This window comes from Anolis carolinensis, chromosome 6, assembly GCF_035594765.1.
Source record: "Anolis carolinensis isolate JA03-04 chromosome 6, rAnoCar3.1.pri, whole genome shotgun sequence".
Taxonomy (NCBI): Eukaryota; Metazoa; Chordata; class Lepidosauria; order Squamata; family Dactyloidae; genus Anolis; species Anolis carolinensis.
Window position 1 is genome coordinate 19,644,164 of NC_085846.1, and position 16,662 is coordinate 19,660,825.

Here is a 16,662-nt window from a genome sequence, read left to right on the forward strand (position 1 = left end):
GAGAGAGAGAGAGAGAGAGAGAGAGAGAGAGAGAGAGAGAGAGAGAGAGAGAGAGAGAGAGCAAGCGAGAGAGAGAGAGAGAGAGAGAGAGAGAGAGAGAGCAAGCGAGAGACAGAGAGAGAGAGAGAGAGAGAGAGAGAGAGAGAGAGAGGTGAGCAAAGGAAGACAGGACTCTCTTATTTCTCAATTCTGTAGAACTGAAAACTTCAGCTAATCCAGTTCTTCATAGAGGAGAATGGGAGATTGCTGCACTCATTGAAATTCCCCTTTCAGGAACTACTTTGACTACCAATTATTTGTGTGTAGAATGCAAAGTGTTGGCACATGACCTTTGAAAGCCCCTAAATAATTTGGGATTAGCATACCTGTAAGACTATCTGCAGAAACCTGTTCTTTCTTTTCTTTTTCATTCTCCGAGTTTCAGTTAGATAATAGGAATTGTTCTACAGCACTTCAGTGTTAGTGTCCCAACAAGGGGGGAGAACCAACATATTGGTTTCTCTGACCTTTTGCTCCAGCTCCTCATCAGCTTAGGTCAATGGTTCTCAACCTACCTAACACCACGACCCCTTAATACCTCATGTTGCGGTGACCCTCAAATTATTTTCGTTGCTACTTCCTAACTGTATTTTCCTACTGTTATGAATCGTAATGTAAATATCTGATATGCAGGATGTATTTTCATTCACTGGACCAGATTTGGCACAAAGACTCAATACACCCAAATTTGAATACTGGTGGGATTGGGGTGAGATTGATTTTGTCATTTGGGAGTTGTAGTTGCTGGGATTTATAGTTCACCTACAATCAAAGAGCATTCTGAAATCCGCCAACAATGGAATTTAACCAGTCTTGGCACAAAGAACTCCCATGACCAACAGAAAATACTGGAAGGGTTTGATGGGCATTGACCTTGAGTTTTGGAGTTGTAGTTGTAGCACTGTGGAATCAAACAATGATAGATGTGGACCAAACTTGGCATGGATACTCAATATGCCAAAATGTGAACACTGGTGGAGCCTGGGGAAAATAGACCTTGACATTTGGGAGTTGCTGCTGGGATTTATTGTTCACCTACAATCAAAGAACAATAAGGAGCCCCGGTGGCGGAGTGTGTAAAAGCACTGAGCTGGAGACCAAAAGGTCCCAGGTCCAAACCCCAGGAGCGGTGTGAGCAGCCGCTGTTAGCTCCAGCTCCTGCCAACCTAGCAGTTCGAAAACATGCCAATGGGAGTAGATCAGTAGGTACCGCTCCGGCAGGAAGGTAATGGCGCTCCATGCAGTCATGCCGGCCACATGATCTTGGAGGTGTCTACGGACAACGCCGGCTCTTCGGCTTATAAATGGAGATGAGCACCAACCCCCAGAGTCAGACATGACTGGACTTAACGTCAGGGGAAAACCTTTACCTTACCTACAACCAAAGAGCATTCTGAACCCCACCAACAATAGAATTGGGCCAAACCTTCCACAGAGAACCCACATGACGAGGAGAGAGATCTACGGTCTTCCTGCCAAAGGGGTTGCTAAGACCATCAGAAATATGTGTTTTCTGATGTTCTTTGGTGACCCCTCTGACACCCCCCTTGCGATCTACCAGGGCTCCCGACCCCCAGGTTGAGAAACACTGGCTTAGGTGCTCCACCCACCATCCTTCCATCCCGCAATAGGCACCAATCTTCATTCAGTTGTGTCATCAGGCGAGGACCTCAGGAGAGAAATTCGGGGACCTAATCCAGCAAAAATGAACGAGAGTCTTCCAAACACAATAAGGGATTGTTTGCCACAAAATGAAGTAAATGACATAATCCATATTAAAGTCCATAGCAGGGATGGGCAGCTACGCTGGGCCCAAGGACAGAGAACACCTGTACAGATGTGGCAAGACAACATGAGGTTGTGCTGAGGATGGCAATCATTATGAGCTCGGAGCGCCTGCAGATGTTTGCCTTGGCCTGATCCCACAGGGCAGAGCAAGATTCTTTCTCTCTTTCTCCCCCCTGTTGAATTCATTGAGTACAAGCTACACTTTACACTTTGAACTCAGATTGGAGCAACTGAAATAATGTTAGGACAAAGGTGGCGAAACAGGAAGAAGAGAGAGAAACTGGGATATTTTAATAGCAGGTGAAAAATTAGGATGACAAATAATTAATAGAGACTCTCCTTGTCAAATCAGAACAGGTGAAGAATGTGCTTGGACCTTCTAGGGGCTCAGCAGGTAACCTAAATCAAAACTAAAGTGACCAGAACTTCACTTTTGGTACTGAAAGCATATTTTCTATATATTAATGCCATAGGATCCCTATGGCATTAATATATAATTGAATTACCAGTCCTGGAGGTTTCAAGGAGAAGCAATTCCACCCACCTTTTGTTATTATGTTTATTTTGGCCAGGAAAGTGGTGAGGAAGCCTGGCGAGATTGAGAGCAAAAAAGAATAGCATCAAAGCCAGGTGTAATTGCCGGGTTACATTTTGCCCTACCCTGATCTGAAAAGGGATTTTCTAAGTGATCATGTCTCAAGACTAAAGTTGCCAAACTGCCCTACTGAATTCTACATGTGTATGTATGGCTGGCTACATGCACATACGTCATACAACGAAGCTCGTGGTGGGGTTGATCTCTGAAGGGGAGGAGTCTGCCTATCAGGATGAGGTAGATCATCTGCTCTCGTGGTGCAGGGACAATAAGTTGGTTCTTAACATCAACAAGACCAAGGAGCTCATGGTAGATTATAGGAAAAACTAACCAAAATTTCAACCCAAGTGTAGCAGGTGGCCAGTTTTAAGTTCTGGGTGTCACAGTGCAAGAGAATCTGACCTGTGACACTCATACATTGGATAAGAGAGCTCAGTAGAGACCATACTACTTGAGACTCTTAATAAATAACCACCAACTGAATGAAAAACTGCTGGTTCTACTATTGTGCTATAGCAATGGTTGACCAAAGATCATCTTGACCAGGGACCACACTCCAACATTAGTAACAAAAGGGTTACAAATCAGTTTTTGGTCAAATTTAGATTCAGTTTGGTTACTTGGGGTAGTGATTCAGAAAATTTTATTCGATAGACCATATCAACTCAAGTTTCTGATACACAACATATGCCATCCAGTAGTCACCATCTGCTCACCCACAGAAAAACATATTTAATAATCTAGAGCTGATGTCTATCCAATGCAATTTTCTGAATCAGCACCCCAAATAACCCCAGGAACAGGCCTAACAACAAAGACACCAAGAAAAATATTTTTGGGGGTTGGGCTGAGTTATTATCCGTAGTAGTAACAGTGAGGCTGTGGACCATATTTTAGTTCTTGCAGATCACTGGTGGTCCACAGACCACAGGTTGGGTACCACTTTGCTAAAGAGAGCATCCTAATCTACTGCACCTGTACATGGTTTGGTGGCTGCACAGTGGCAGATAGAAAGGCACTTCTACACAGTGAATCATTGGTTGCCATCTCTCCTCTTTGGAAGAACTTTATAATTCCTGCTGCCTTAAGAAAGCTCAGAGCATTCTTGAGGACCCATCTCACCCAGCATATTCTTTTTTTTTAATTATTGCTATCTGACAGATGGTACAGGGTGACAAAGACAAGGACAAATAGATTGAAGGATAGTTTTTATTCTAGAGCTGTGGCTATGTTGAACTCTGTATTTCGCACTGATGTGGCATTGGGGGCTGTATGGTGGTGGTGTGGAGGAATGGGTGTGTTGTTTTGTGGTAGTTGCAGGGGGAGCATGTAATTTCGTTGTGCAATAGCACAATGACAAATAAAGCTAGTGTATTCTATTCTACAAAATGGAAGTACAACAGTGCTTGGGAAAGTTGAAGACCCTAGAAAAATAAGAAAACTCAATTACAAGTGGATAGTCATAATGATGGAAAACCATGGGTTGGATTTGCAGGACCTAGGCAAAATAAGTTAATGACAGCATGTTTTAAATATTTTTCATTCACAGGCTCACCCCAAACCAAAGCCAATTTGACAGCAGTGAGCATCAAAAAACAAGGATGGGGGAAGGCCCTAGAAAAATAAGAAAACTCAATTACAAGTAGTCTCAATGATGGAAAACCATGGACTGGATTTGCAAGACCTAGGCAAAATAAGTTAATGACAACATGTCTTAAATATGTTTCATTCACAGGCTCACCATAAATCAAAACCAATTTGACAGCTGTGAGCAACAAAAAATTAGGTTGGACTTCAGACAGATAATGTATACTTCAGTAAAATGAGGCTGGACTTTGGACAGATATTGTATACTTCAGTAAAATGTGGTTGAACATCCAGAAAAAAGTCCATAAGAACTTGGTATCTGTATGGTGAAAGGGTGGTAAAATCTTCAGTCCACTGAATAGTTCATAATGTAGTCTTCAAACAATTTGAAAATGCCTGGTGTGATTATTATGCATCTTCATTTGCATCAACAATTTCTTACATATTCTTACACCCAGTTTTTCCTCAGGTAAGATACATACCCACCAATTTTTCATATATGAAAACCAAACATATGTGGTTAAACAACATCAGAATGTCATCAAAATGACAAAGAAGAAGCAAGGTTGTTGTATGTTTTCCGGGCTGTATGGCCATGTTCCAGAAGTATTCTCTCTTGATGTTTCACCCACATCTATGGCAGGCATCCTCAGAGGAGAATACTTCTGGAACATGGCCATACAGCCCGGAAAACATACAACAATCCTGTGATCCCAGCCATGAAAGCCTTCGGCAACACAAAGAAGAAGCAAGCTAGGTCATGTTGACACAGATTGCCTACTGGGAAGGGACAGATTTGTATTCCTCATTAAAAGAAAAATTTGCTATGACTGCTGTTTTTTATTTTCTTTTTTTTCCTTTTGTTTACAATTCTCTGCACAAGTGAAGCATGGATGAGCTCCCTCTGTCAGCTCCAACTCCATGTGGGGACATGAGAGAAGCCTCCCACAAGGATGGTAAAACATCAGACATCCGGGTGTTCCCTGGGCAACGTCCTTGCAGACGGGCAATTCTCTCACACCAGAAGTGACTTGTAGTTTCTCAAGTCACTACTGACATGAAAAAAAAAATGAAACCTTAACATTATTTTTCCTACATTGTGATACGAGTTGATATACAAAGGAATGCAATCACAAATCTGAAAGTGTATGAATAATTTAAACCCTATCAAAATGACAGATATATTTAACTCCAAAAGAAGGGTGGGCAGATTATAGACATATAGGACATATAAAAAGTCGGTCCTCCACATTTGTGGGGTTTGACTTTTACAGATTGGATTATTTACAGATTTGATTAAAATATTTCTAGAAATCTCTAGATCTACAAGTATGATTCTATAGTTAGCTTCTAGTGGAAGCTGACTACAGGGTCATGCTGGAGGATTTCTAGAGATGTGTCCTCCCAGGTTAAAAAAGCATTATTTTTTTTATTTACAGGACTTTTTGTTCCTTTCAGGGGAGTCCTGTGCTCTTAACTGCAGCAAATGTGACAAGATGACTATGTGTGTGTGTTTTCCACTAGAAGCCTGAGGCACTATTTAAAATCAGATGCTGGGTAAGGTGTGTAGTCATACCTATGCATAAATAACAAGGAGAGCAGGGCTTGATTTCTCACTCAAATATGAAAACCCATTGGGTGACTTTGGGCAAGTCACACACTCTCAGCTGCAGAAAACACAGTGATAGCCTTGAAGGGACACAGCACAACAAATATCCTCTGCTTCAGCCCAGGAATGCATTTCTTCAGTATGAGTACTGAGCTCGTAGTAATTTCATCCAAAGTGCATCTACACTATAGCAATAATACAGTTTGGCGTCACTGCCCTGGTTCAATGCTATGGAATCACAGGAGTTGTAGTTTTACAAAGTCTTTAGCCTTCTTTTTTTTAAAAAAATGTTTATTTTGAAATTTACATATAATAAAAAACAGCCTGGGAGCAGGGATATGGGATGGGAGAGTAGAAAAAGAGAGAGAGAAAGAAAGAAAGTTAAAAAAAAAGAGGTTAGGGAAGAGAGGGTGTGGGGAAAAGGGGGGAAATGGTGCTTCCGAGTCAACTTCTGTGGGTTTTATACTATTATATATAATCTGTCTCGAATAGTTTCTTATGGTTCCTGTCCGTGGTCTTGTATGATCTCTTCTTCATGGTTCATTTGAAATAACACTGGCTTCACCAAGCTACAACTCTGAGGATTTCATACCATTGTGCCATAGCAGCTAAAGTCAAGGCAAACTCCATTCATTCAGAAGCGTAGCTGCATACACACACACACACACCCATTAACATTTTCTTCCTAGCTTTTTCAATTTTCCCACTTTCAGCTGCTTATTTCATATGAATGGGCTGCTGGTAGTATTCTTAGTACATAATGACTCCTTGCCGATATGCAAAAATATCCAGATGAACCATACCTGTAGCGCTCTCAAGCTCATTTTTATTGACAGTCACATCAGCCTTATGGTTTTCTTCAAAAGGCTGTTGCATCCATGGACTGAGAATGTATGGATAGTAAAGGTAAAGTTAAAGGTTTTTCCCTGATGTGTTGTATCTGACTCTGGGGTTGGTGCTCATCTTCATTTCTAAGCTGAAGAGCCGACGTTGTCCATAGACACCTCCAAGGTCATGTGGTTGGCATGACTGCATGGAGCGCTGTTGTGTAGTACCTATTGATCTACTCACATTTGTATGTTTTCGAACTGTTAGGTTGGCAGAAGCTGGGGCTAATAGCAAGCGCTCATTCCTCTCCCGGATTCAAACCTGTGACCTTTCGGTCAACAAGTTCAGCAGCTCAGCGTTTTAACACACTGCACCACCGGGGGCTCCAGGTATGGATACAGAGGGCTAACTATAACTATTTTACATAGTTTCTACCCAGTTTGGGTTTCCATATGTTATTGAACAACAACTCCCATCGCTTTTGATTATCCACAATGCAGACCATAATGGGGAATTGCAACCTCATGAAAGCACTTGAGTCTCTGAGGATGGGGAAGAGTTAAAGGACATTTTAAAGTCAGACATCATATCCACAAGCTCTGTATTTAAATTCAAACCCCACTATCTTGACTAAACAGAACAAACTACAGCCTTCCAGATGTTGCTATATCACAACTGCCATGAGCTCTAGTCATGATGTCTAATGATGAGGAATATAGGAGTTGTAGTCCAGTATTTGGAGGGCCACACAAAATGACATGTCAGACTGAATTCAGTCTGTGGGCCTTGCATATGAATCATAGTTGTAGTTTACGTGATTTGAGCCTTGATCGTCTCTTACTTAAAACAGGAAAGCAGAAATGCTAACCCTGAAAACCAAAAACCCAGGCCATTGTAGCTCCTTCAATTTCCTTCCTGTAAATTCAGCTTCCCACCCATCTCCTCCAGACTTTTTATCCCATGCTCCAGCTCCCTCTCATCTCTTATGGGAGCAACCCTGAAAAACCTGGGCACTTGTCAAGCCGGTTTCCCTGGAATTGTGCTCATAAACAGCACTGTAAGTGAGATGCAAAGCAGATGAGTCACTCTGGAACATTTCCAAAGCTTGCCAGAATTCATTTGTGCAAAAACATCTGCATTTCCCCAGAGTGGCTAGCGGCATCCATGTCAGAAGGATGCTCATCCACCCCAGGTTTTAGTCCTAAAGTTATCCAAAATACTAACCTTCGAAACTAATGTAACGGAATAGCCATTAGCCAGCTGTTCATATCTATGAATTGGGCATCCACAGATTCAACCATTCACAGCCAAAAATATTCCAAAAGTGATTTTGCCATTTTCTGTAAGGTATTCAATGCTAATCAAGATGGCCCATTGCAACATTTACACTTGCCTCCAACAGACAAGAGTTCTTTCTCCCACCCTGGACATTCCACAGATATATAAACCCAATTTGCCTATTTTCCAACAGACCTCACAACCTCTGAGGATGCCTGCCATAGATGTGGGCGAAACATCAGGAGAGAATGCTTCTGAAACATGGCCATACAACCCAGAAAAATCACAACAATCCACAGATACCATTTTACTACATCATGGTATATAATGGAACTTCAGCATCCAGAGATGTTGGTGTCCATGGAGGAGTGAGAGGTCCTGGAACTATACTCCACCAGATACTAAAGATCCACTGTGTACAAACTGATATAATTTAATATTATTAGTAGCCTGTTTTGCTAATTTGGTTGAATTCTATTGAATGCTATTGCATTTTATTATAGATGGTTATGACCTCGTTTTTTTAATGTTTACATTAAATTCAGAGAAGATTTACATCACCAGTGACATGGGAGCCACAAGTTATATTTCCGGTGTTGAATGCTATATATCTAAGTTGTTCTCTTTTCTCAGAAACTGGGTATTATGTGAGTATACTGCACTGAAATATATAGCTCAGAATTAACTAAACTCAACCCTCCACTTTTGCTGGTTTGAATTTTTCAGATTTGAGTAAAATGTTCTCTCTTGTCAGTGTCTAAAGGTGAAATGGCATAAAAATATTTTAACTTGCAGAAAGAAAGGAAAGAAAGAAAGAAAAGAAAGAAAAGAAAAGAAAAGAAAAGAAAAGAGGCATTCTGTCCTCTCTAAGGAGAGTGTTCCTAAATCTGGGAGTAGCCCACATCTCCTTTCGTCCCACCAAACAACCCTGAGAAAGTGGTGGGACTGAGAGAAGCACATCTTTGAACTATAGTGAGTTTCATAAAGGGAAATACAGTCCTTCAAACAGCAGCCATATATGACTTTATAGTCAACACAAGCACTTTGAATTTTATCTTTAAACAGACCAGCAGCCAATGGAGCTGTTGCAATAAAAGAGGGAAAATCCATCATAACAAAACTCAAATGGCAATACTACAAATACACCTATACCTCAGCCTTGTATAGAGTGATCTGTAGCAGTAAGGAAAGCAAGTGTCTGTTAGCAGTCAGGAATCAGTTGTCTTGTGCATTTGTATAAAATCGCTACCCATTTGTTTGTTCCATTTGTATGGCCCTGTTTCTGTGTCCGTCCGCCGCTTCCGAAACCAACGTTCATCCGAATAAGCTCTTTCATTTCACCATCTGAATTTACATTCGTCCCATTGGTGGCAGTGGGCAGGCTGCACAGGCTCCCTTCTGCTTCATTTTAGGGCTAAAGGGGTGAAAATCATGGAGGGCATATCTACCACTTTTAGCCCTCCAACTCTTACAATGTTTGGGTCATCCCCTGAATTTTAGGGATTTTTTTTCTTTCTATAAATAAAATCTCCTTAAAAACATTCCCTCTTTCCCCGCTAGTCCCTCCCTCTAACTGAAGGGCTTAAGATACCAATGATTCTGAGATGTTATACTCTCAATCTGCAGAGGAGACCTGAGGCTGAAGACAGAGTTTAAGGCAGCACTTATTCTAAGAGGTCTCCCTCTCGATATGCAGAGGAGACCTGTGGTTCAAGAATAAGGAGGCTGCAAGGCAGGCACTGAGGCAGGCAAGAGGCAACAAGTGCGTCAGGCAGAGCAGCAGCACAACCACCCAGCAGCTAAGAAGGACGCGCTCCGCAATGAGCTCTTTGGGGGTGTTCCCCCCATTGAATAGCCAGAGCCTTATGTGGCGACTTCAGTTCCTCTGATTGGCTAAAAGTGGCTCAGAAACCCAGGACCGCTCAGGGAGCACCACATGAAATGAACAGCAGCAAAGCAAACGGTGTTGTGCTGCTTTCACATTCATTTCACTGCTTCATCCGTGTGGGGAGGGGTCTGCTGTACCATGTCATAGGAATGAATGACACGGTACAAAAGCACATGAAACATAGGAAACAAATACTGGGCCCTACTCTAGGAATTAGCCATTGAACTAATAGTTTGTAAGCCCACTGCAAGGTCCCCAATAGAGTAGTGGTAGTCCTCTACTTGTAGACCTCCAAGTGTTTTGGGCTTCAGCTTCTAGAATTCCTGGCCATTGGACAAGCTAGCTAGCGCTTCTGGGAGTTAGAGGCCCAAACACCTGGAGGGCCACAATTTTGACACCTCTGCTACAAAGCATTCAGATATCATCAACATCAATCATCACAATTCATTCCGTTGTCAGATGTTCCTGATTAGAGTTTGAGACCATCAATGACTTGGGCTCTATCCAAGAATGTGGGAATCAGGGAGATACTATCAGAGAATGTGACACGTTCCAAGCAATGTCACTTTTCTTTTCTAATTGTACCATAATGATCCTATCTATGGCAACTTCATTTCAATGTTTTGTTAGTCCAATTGGAATTGCTCCCAGAGCCCTAGCACCACTAGAACCACATGTTTTCTTTTGTAAGCCTACAAAAGGATGTTTTCTCTTTCTATCTCCCTCCCACCCTCTTTGTCTTCGATCTTTCTGTGACCCAAGACTACTGCACCTATAACACAGTCCTACAAAAAATCCAGGTGACTTGGTTTTTAGGTCTGTTCCTGAAATGATTTGGGGAGCTGATTCAGAAAAATTGCATTGGATAGACCACACCAGCTCTTGTTTAGATATTGTTATCATGATTTTTGGGGGCAAGCAGATGACAACTAGTATATGGTACAGGTTCCATATCTCAAAAACTAGATAGAGGAAAAGTTGTGCCATTTTTGGAATAAGCAGGTTAAATATACCCAGAAATAGGGCTAACATCTGAGGCACCAAATGTTTATTGGCTGGTTTAATCCATATTTTCTGTTTTTCAGGGACAGTTATATCTGGTATACAATCTTTATCAGTTTGAATCTTATTTTTATCACTATTTTAACTACTGGTGGTAGCATGACCCAATAGTTTGTGTGTTGGACTAGGACTCTGGGAGAAAAGGGTGTGAATCCCAGTGGAAACCCAGGCCCTTTCTACACTGTTCTTATTTCCTAGGATCTGACCCCAGATTGTCTGCCTTTCCCCAAATTATATGGCAGTGGAGACTCAGGGTCCTTCCACACAACCATATAACTCAGAATATCAAGGCTGATCATCCACAATATCTACTTCGAACTGGATCATCTGAGTCCACATTGCTATATAATCAATGTGAATTTTATACAACTATGTGGAAAGGGCCTCAGGTCCCATCTACACTGCTATATAAAATCCAGATTATCTGCTTTGAACTGAATTATATGGCAGTCTAGACTCATATAATCCAGTTCAAAGCAGATAATGCGAATTATCTACTTTGATAATCTGGATTATGTGGTAGTGCAGAAGGAGCCTCATAATCCAGTTCAAAGTAGATAACCTGGGATCAGTGTACAGGGGGCCATGGTAGGTGACCTTGTGCAAGTCACACTCTCCTAGCCTTAAAAAAGGACCCTCTCTGAACAAATCAAACTAAGACTATTTATGATAAAGTCATTTAATGTCAAAAATGACTCGAAGCCAGTATTGAAAGTACCCCTGCATTGTTTAATAATTTAAAATATGTGGATTTTTCAATGCCAGCTTCTGCCCAGTTCTGTTTTCAGAGGGGGTCATGTCTGATATTTTTAGTAATCTACATGTGTCCCCCCCCCCCAGCAAGTTGCCCACAATTGCTTTATAATACACATCATTAAGCCATATTGGTGTGACTACCTTCCATCTGGAAATCTATGTCCCTCATTGTGAAAGACCATCCAGAATAGGTTTTCACAGTCACTTACGGATCCACCGCCAAGACTCCACCTTTGGAAGACAATCATACTTTGCCACGAGTGATCATCTATGATGATGAATATGCAGTATTCTGTCCACCAGAGTCTGTTGCCTGAGGCATCTGTTCTTCCCTTGCTTTCCCTAATGCAGTGGTGTCGAACTTGCAGCCCTCCAGGTGTTTCAGAGTTCAGTTCCTGTGAATTCCTGGCCATTGGACAAACCAGCTAGGGCTTCTGGAAATAGGAGGCCCAAACATCTGGAGGGCTACAAGTTTGATACCTCTGTGGTAGAGCTGGTCCTATTATCTGCTGCAGGCTGTGTGAAAAGTTAGAAGATTTAGGATTTCATCACACTAGTGCATGGATCCACTTTAAATGGAGCTTGTAGTTTAGGGCCAAACTGCTCAGCCAAACAGTTTCTAGCCTCACAAACCCGAGAATTCAGCAAGAGGCAGAAACCGGATTTAAAGTGGATCCATTTGTAGTTCTGAGGATCTACTTTGCTTTTTTTATCTGAATCTTAAGCGCCACCAGCTGGAGTCAGTGGTGAAGTTGTGGTGACTTACCCAAACCAATAGGAACCCCTAGTGGCATAATGGGTTAAACCCTTGTGCCAGCAGAACTGCTGACTTGAAAGGTTGGATTTCTGACGTGATGGTTGCCAGTTCAAATCCAGTCTGGGGAGACTACAAATGAGCTCCCTCTGTCAGCTCCAGCTCCATGCAGGGACATGGGAGAAGCCTCCCACAAGATTGGTAAAACATCAAAACATCCGGCATCCCCTGGGCAACATCCTTGCAGACAGCCAATTCTCTCACACCATAAGTGACTTGCAGTTTCTCAAGTCACTCCTGACACACACAAAAAATCCGCAAACCACTTAGATTTTCCCCCCAGAAAATACAAAAAGGAAATTCATAACTCTTACTATGTTAATTAAAGAGAGATGTCTAACTTTAAAAAAGACTGGGGGCCCTTCCAGACAGGCCTTATATCTCAGGATGTGATCCCAAGTTTTCTGCTTTAAACAGATTATATGGGTCCGTGCTGTCAGATAATCTGGAATAAACAGAAAACCTGGGATCAGATCTTGGGATATAGGGCTTGTGTGAAAGGGCCCTGGGGCCTAGTCATTGTGTTCCTCCAGCAAAGACTGGTCAAACTTCCATCACTCAGGGGGGGTTTTTTGGGCTAGAAGAGTATTATTATATGGGAAAAAGACGTATCAATAGTTCTTTTTCAATTATTTGGTGTAAAAATTGAGAAAATATAGACATCAGACAGAGAATGTAATGTTTTATGATGTATAGAATGTGATGGTAGTAATGTTTTCTTTTATTCTAGAAAAGGTATTTTTAACTTTGCACTTGTTTGCTTGTTAGCTCGTTTATTTCTGCGTTGGTATATAGGTTTTGTATTAATTTGTCTAAATAAAAATAATTTTTTAATAAAAATTTAAAAAAGAAAACTCACAACTCTTGTCACTTGAAAGCTACTCTTGGCTTTCTTCCTTTCAGACACCTAATCCTGGGTTTCACAGGTGAGATTCTCTAGGGGTGCATCTATACCCTAAAATTAATGTAGTTGGGCACTCCTTTAACTGCTATGGCTCAATACTATGGAACCCTGTGAGTTGTAGTTTTACAAACTCTTCAGCCTCTCTGCCCAGAAGTGCTGATGCTTCATCTAAACCAGTGATTCCCAAAGTGGGCACTACCGCCCCCTGGTAGGCACTGCAGCAATCCAGGGGAGTGGTGATGGCCACAGGTACATGTATCTTTCTTTTTAATTGCTATTAAAATTTAAAAAATAATAATTTCCAGGGCGCTGAGTAATATTTTTTCTGGAAAGGGGGCGGTAGGCCAAATAAGTTTGGGAGCCACTGATCTAAACATAATCCTGGTATTTCATAGCACTGAACCATGGCAGTTCACCTGCCATCAAACTGCATTAATTCTACAGTCTAGATGCACCCTTTGGGCTGGGTTAGCACAGCGGGTTAAATCATCAGCTATAGAAGATCCTGCCAACTGGAAGGTTGGCTGTTCAAGCCTGGATTGGAGTGAACTCCCACCATCAGCACAGCTTTTGCTTACCTAGCAGTTTGAAAACAACAATGTAAGTAAATAAATAGGTACTGCTTTGGCGGGGAGCTAAAAGGCGCCCTGAAAAACATGCTGGTAAAATGCAACCAGGAAAAGCGTCCATGGACGGCAGGCTCTTTGGCGTGCAAAATGAAACAACAGCACTTCCCCATGGCCAAGTCGAGCACAGATGAAAAGAGGGAAGCCTTGCCTTGGTTTATGTACTCTCTGTCTTAGTCCATTGTATAACGGCATTGAATGTTTGCCATAATCCGCTCTGAGTCCCCTCAGGGAGATAGAGTGAAGTATAAATAAAATATATTATATTTGTTTCTTCCATTCTATGGGCTCTTTTGGACTATCTCCAAAGCAAACAATCAGGGAGTTGGCCTTTAGCTGAAGATCTCATTTCCCCGCTGCAGTCAATCTTCCTCGCCCTGAAAAGCTACAATTACACAACGAAGGGCGAGGATTCATACCAGCAAAGGAATTTGTGGCCTTTCCCTTACAGAGAGGCGGGGATAACGGGAAAGTACACGGAAGCCAGCCAAAGGGGGAAGTGCTCACTTTCGCTTTCAGCTCAGCTTTTCTGCTGCTGAAGGCAGGGAAGAAGCAGCAGCGAACCAGTTGGGATCTGCAGGGTGAGTTTTATTTTAATCCCTATGGTTCCATTTCTGTGGGATCCTGGAGCTTTTTGGTGAGTTTAGGTTTCGGTCTTTAGAATGTTTTTATTGTTTAGGTCTTCAAGATGCTCAGCCAGAGAGCTGAAGCACCTTACCTTGCCTTTGTTTGTGTTTGTGTATCTCACAGTATCTGTGATTGTAAGGGCATCAAATGTTTGCCTATGTATGTAAATACTGTAATCCGCTGTGAGTCCCCTATGGGAGAAGGGCGGAGTATAAGTGAAGTCCATTATTATTATTATTATTATTAATATTACCAAACTACAAATCCTAAGATTCCATTCGAGGTAGCCATTGCAGTTAAATCTATTGCTCAAACCACCAAAATTATTTTTCTTCGTGTCTTGGTTTTCAGCCTTGTCCATGGGGTTGTTTTGAGCACCAATTCAGAGAATCGCATTGTATAAACTGCTACAGCTCTAGTTTCTTAGATATTGTTATAATGATTTTCTTTGGGTGAGCAGATGAAGAGTGGTATATATACACAGAGTGATATATATATTTCTGTCATTGTGGAGAAATTCAAGGGGATACCTCTTAAAGAAATTTTATTTGTAGAAACTTTAAACATTTTCTAAAAATCAGTGGATGATGGAAACATTCTGAAACTTGGCAGGCGTACAGCTGTAAATGTGGTCTGCGAGTGTGGCAAGTTTCATCCTGAAAGCCATTAAAATGATGGGAAAATGAGCCTCGTAAGTGTCCCCATTGGCCCTAATGGGCCGAATATTATCGAAAAATAATGACACTCTGGATTTCGAATTACAAATTGAAACACCCCCCTCTGAATGTTTCCAAATCTTTCTGAAACAAAATGGGGGTTCTGAAATTCAAAACGAAACCATAATGATTTCTGCCGTTTTGCACACCTCTAGTATATAGCATTTGTTCTGTATCTCAAAAACTAGGATTGATAGAGGGAAACGGGTACCATTTTTTGAATCCGCAGGTCAAATATACCCAAACACAGGGCTAATATTTGAAGCACCAAAATGTGTGTTGGCCAGTGTTGTTGTTGTGTACCTTCAAAATATTTCTGATATATGGCAACCCTAAGGAGAACATATCATGGGGTTCTTTTGTCAAGCTTTGCTCAGAAGACATTTGCCATTGCCTTGCTCTGAGGCTAAGATAATGTGATTCGTCTAAGATCATGACCAAGCAAGAATTCAAACCATAGTTCCTTGAATTGCAGTCCAACACTGAAATTACTCCACCGTGCTAGCACTATAATTGTATAGCATGAATGGTGCAAAAGTATAGCCACTCTATATGGTGGAAACAAAGTTAAGCTTCCCTGATAATGTTTGACTTGATCATCTATGAGCTTTAGCCACCATAGCTAGGAGTGCTGGAGGTTACCATTCAACATCATCTGGAGGGACGTATACAGGCAGTCTCTGAGTTACAAACATCTAACTTACAAATGACTCATAGTTAAGAACAAACTAGTTAAGAGAAACCTACCCCTCAGAAGGGAAATTCACTCCTGGAAGAGTTATCATGGGGAAAAGGTAGCTCTACTGAAGCTTTCTCATGAATCCTTGTTTCCACAATAAGCCACATTTTTCAAAATCCAGTTGTCACTGGGACAGAAAGTGATGTAAAATCAGGGGCACAGGAAGCAAAACAAACACTACAATGGTGTTAACCCATCCCTATGCTATCCAAAGCTATATCAGCTCAAGATCAGACCGTTACTCTCAATGTTGCAATGCATGATACTGTGGTCAATTTTCTGCTGGACGCTAACCATGGAATTTTATTATAGGACCTAGAAATTCCCAGAAAGGACTCTAGAAATCTCTCTATCTTCTAGCATGGTTGGAAGAGTTTGACCATAAAGTCACATTGAAGGACCTAACTGTCACCCTTGTAGACAATTACGGATTTTGGAGTATTTCGGAATATCAAATAGGAGATGTTCAACCTTCATAAGGGTCCTGTGGGGATGATTTTCAGTGTCTCTTTGCAATTCTACAAATTTGGAAACTAAATTTAAAGGTCATTACAAGAGTTAGAATTCTTGTTTGGGGGGACAATAGCCTCATTCTCCTCCCTCCCTGTAGCTACACCCCCAGACAGTAGATGACTCAGTTTTTTCTAGGAAGATCAGTGAACTCTAAGCATTCCTTTGAAGCAGCACAAGTGGAGTCTTGCATTAAGGAGTGACCATGGGTTGGCTTTATTAGGGGTTGGGGCAGGAAAGCCATTGCTCCTATGACTCTGTTTTCTAGTTTGTGTTGAGAACCCACAAACTAGAAA

General features: G+C 41.6%; 1 protein-coding gene across 2 annotated transcripts in view; it reads left to right on the top strand.

Moving 5' to 3' along the window:
• The first annotated feature begins 14,221 nt into the window (after positions 1-14,221).
• vwa5a (von Willebrand factor A domain containing 5A) overlaps positions 14,222-16,662 on the top strand; it is a 30,783-nt gene continuing 28,342 nt past the window's right edge. Inside the window, exon 1 of one of the 2 annotated variants that reach the window (XM_062957626.1) lies at positions 14,222-14,355. The gene's annotated coding sequence lies outside the window, so the exon portion shown is untranslated. Of the gene's footprint in view, positions 14,356-14,392; positions 14,412-16,662 lie in introns of those variants that run through there. The other variant, XM_062957627.1, reaches the window with a different exon arrangement.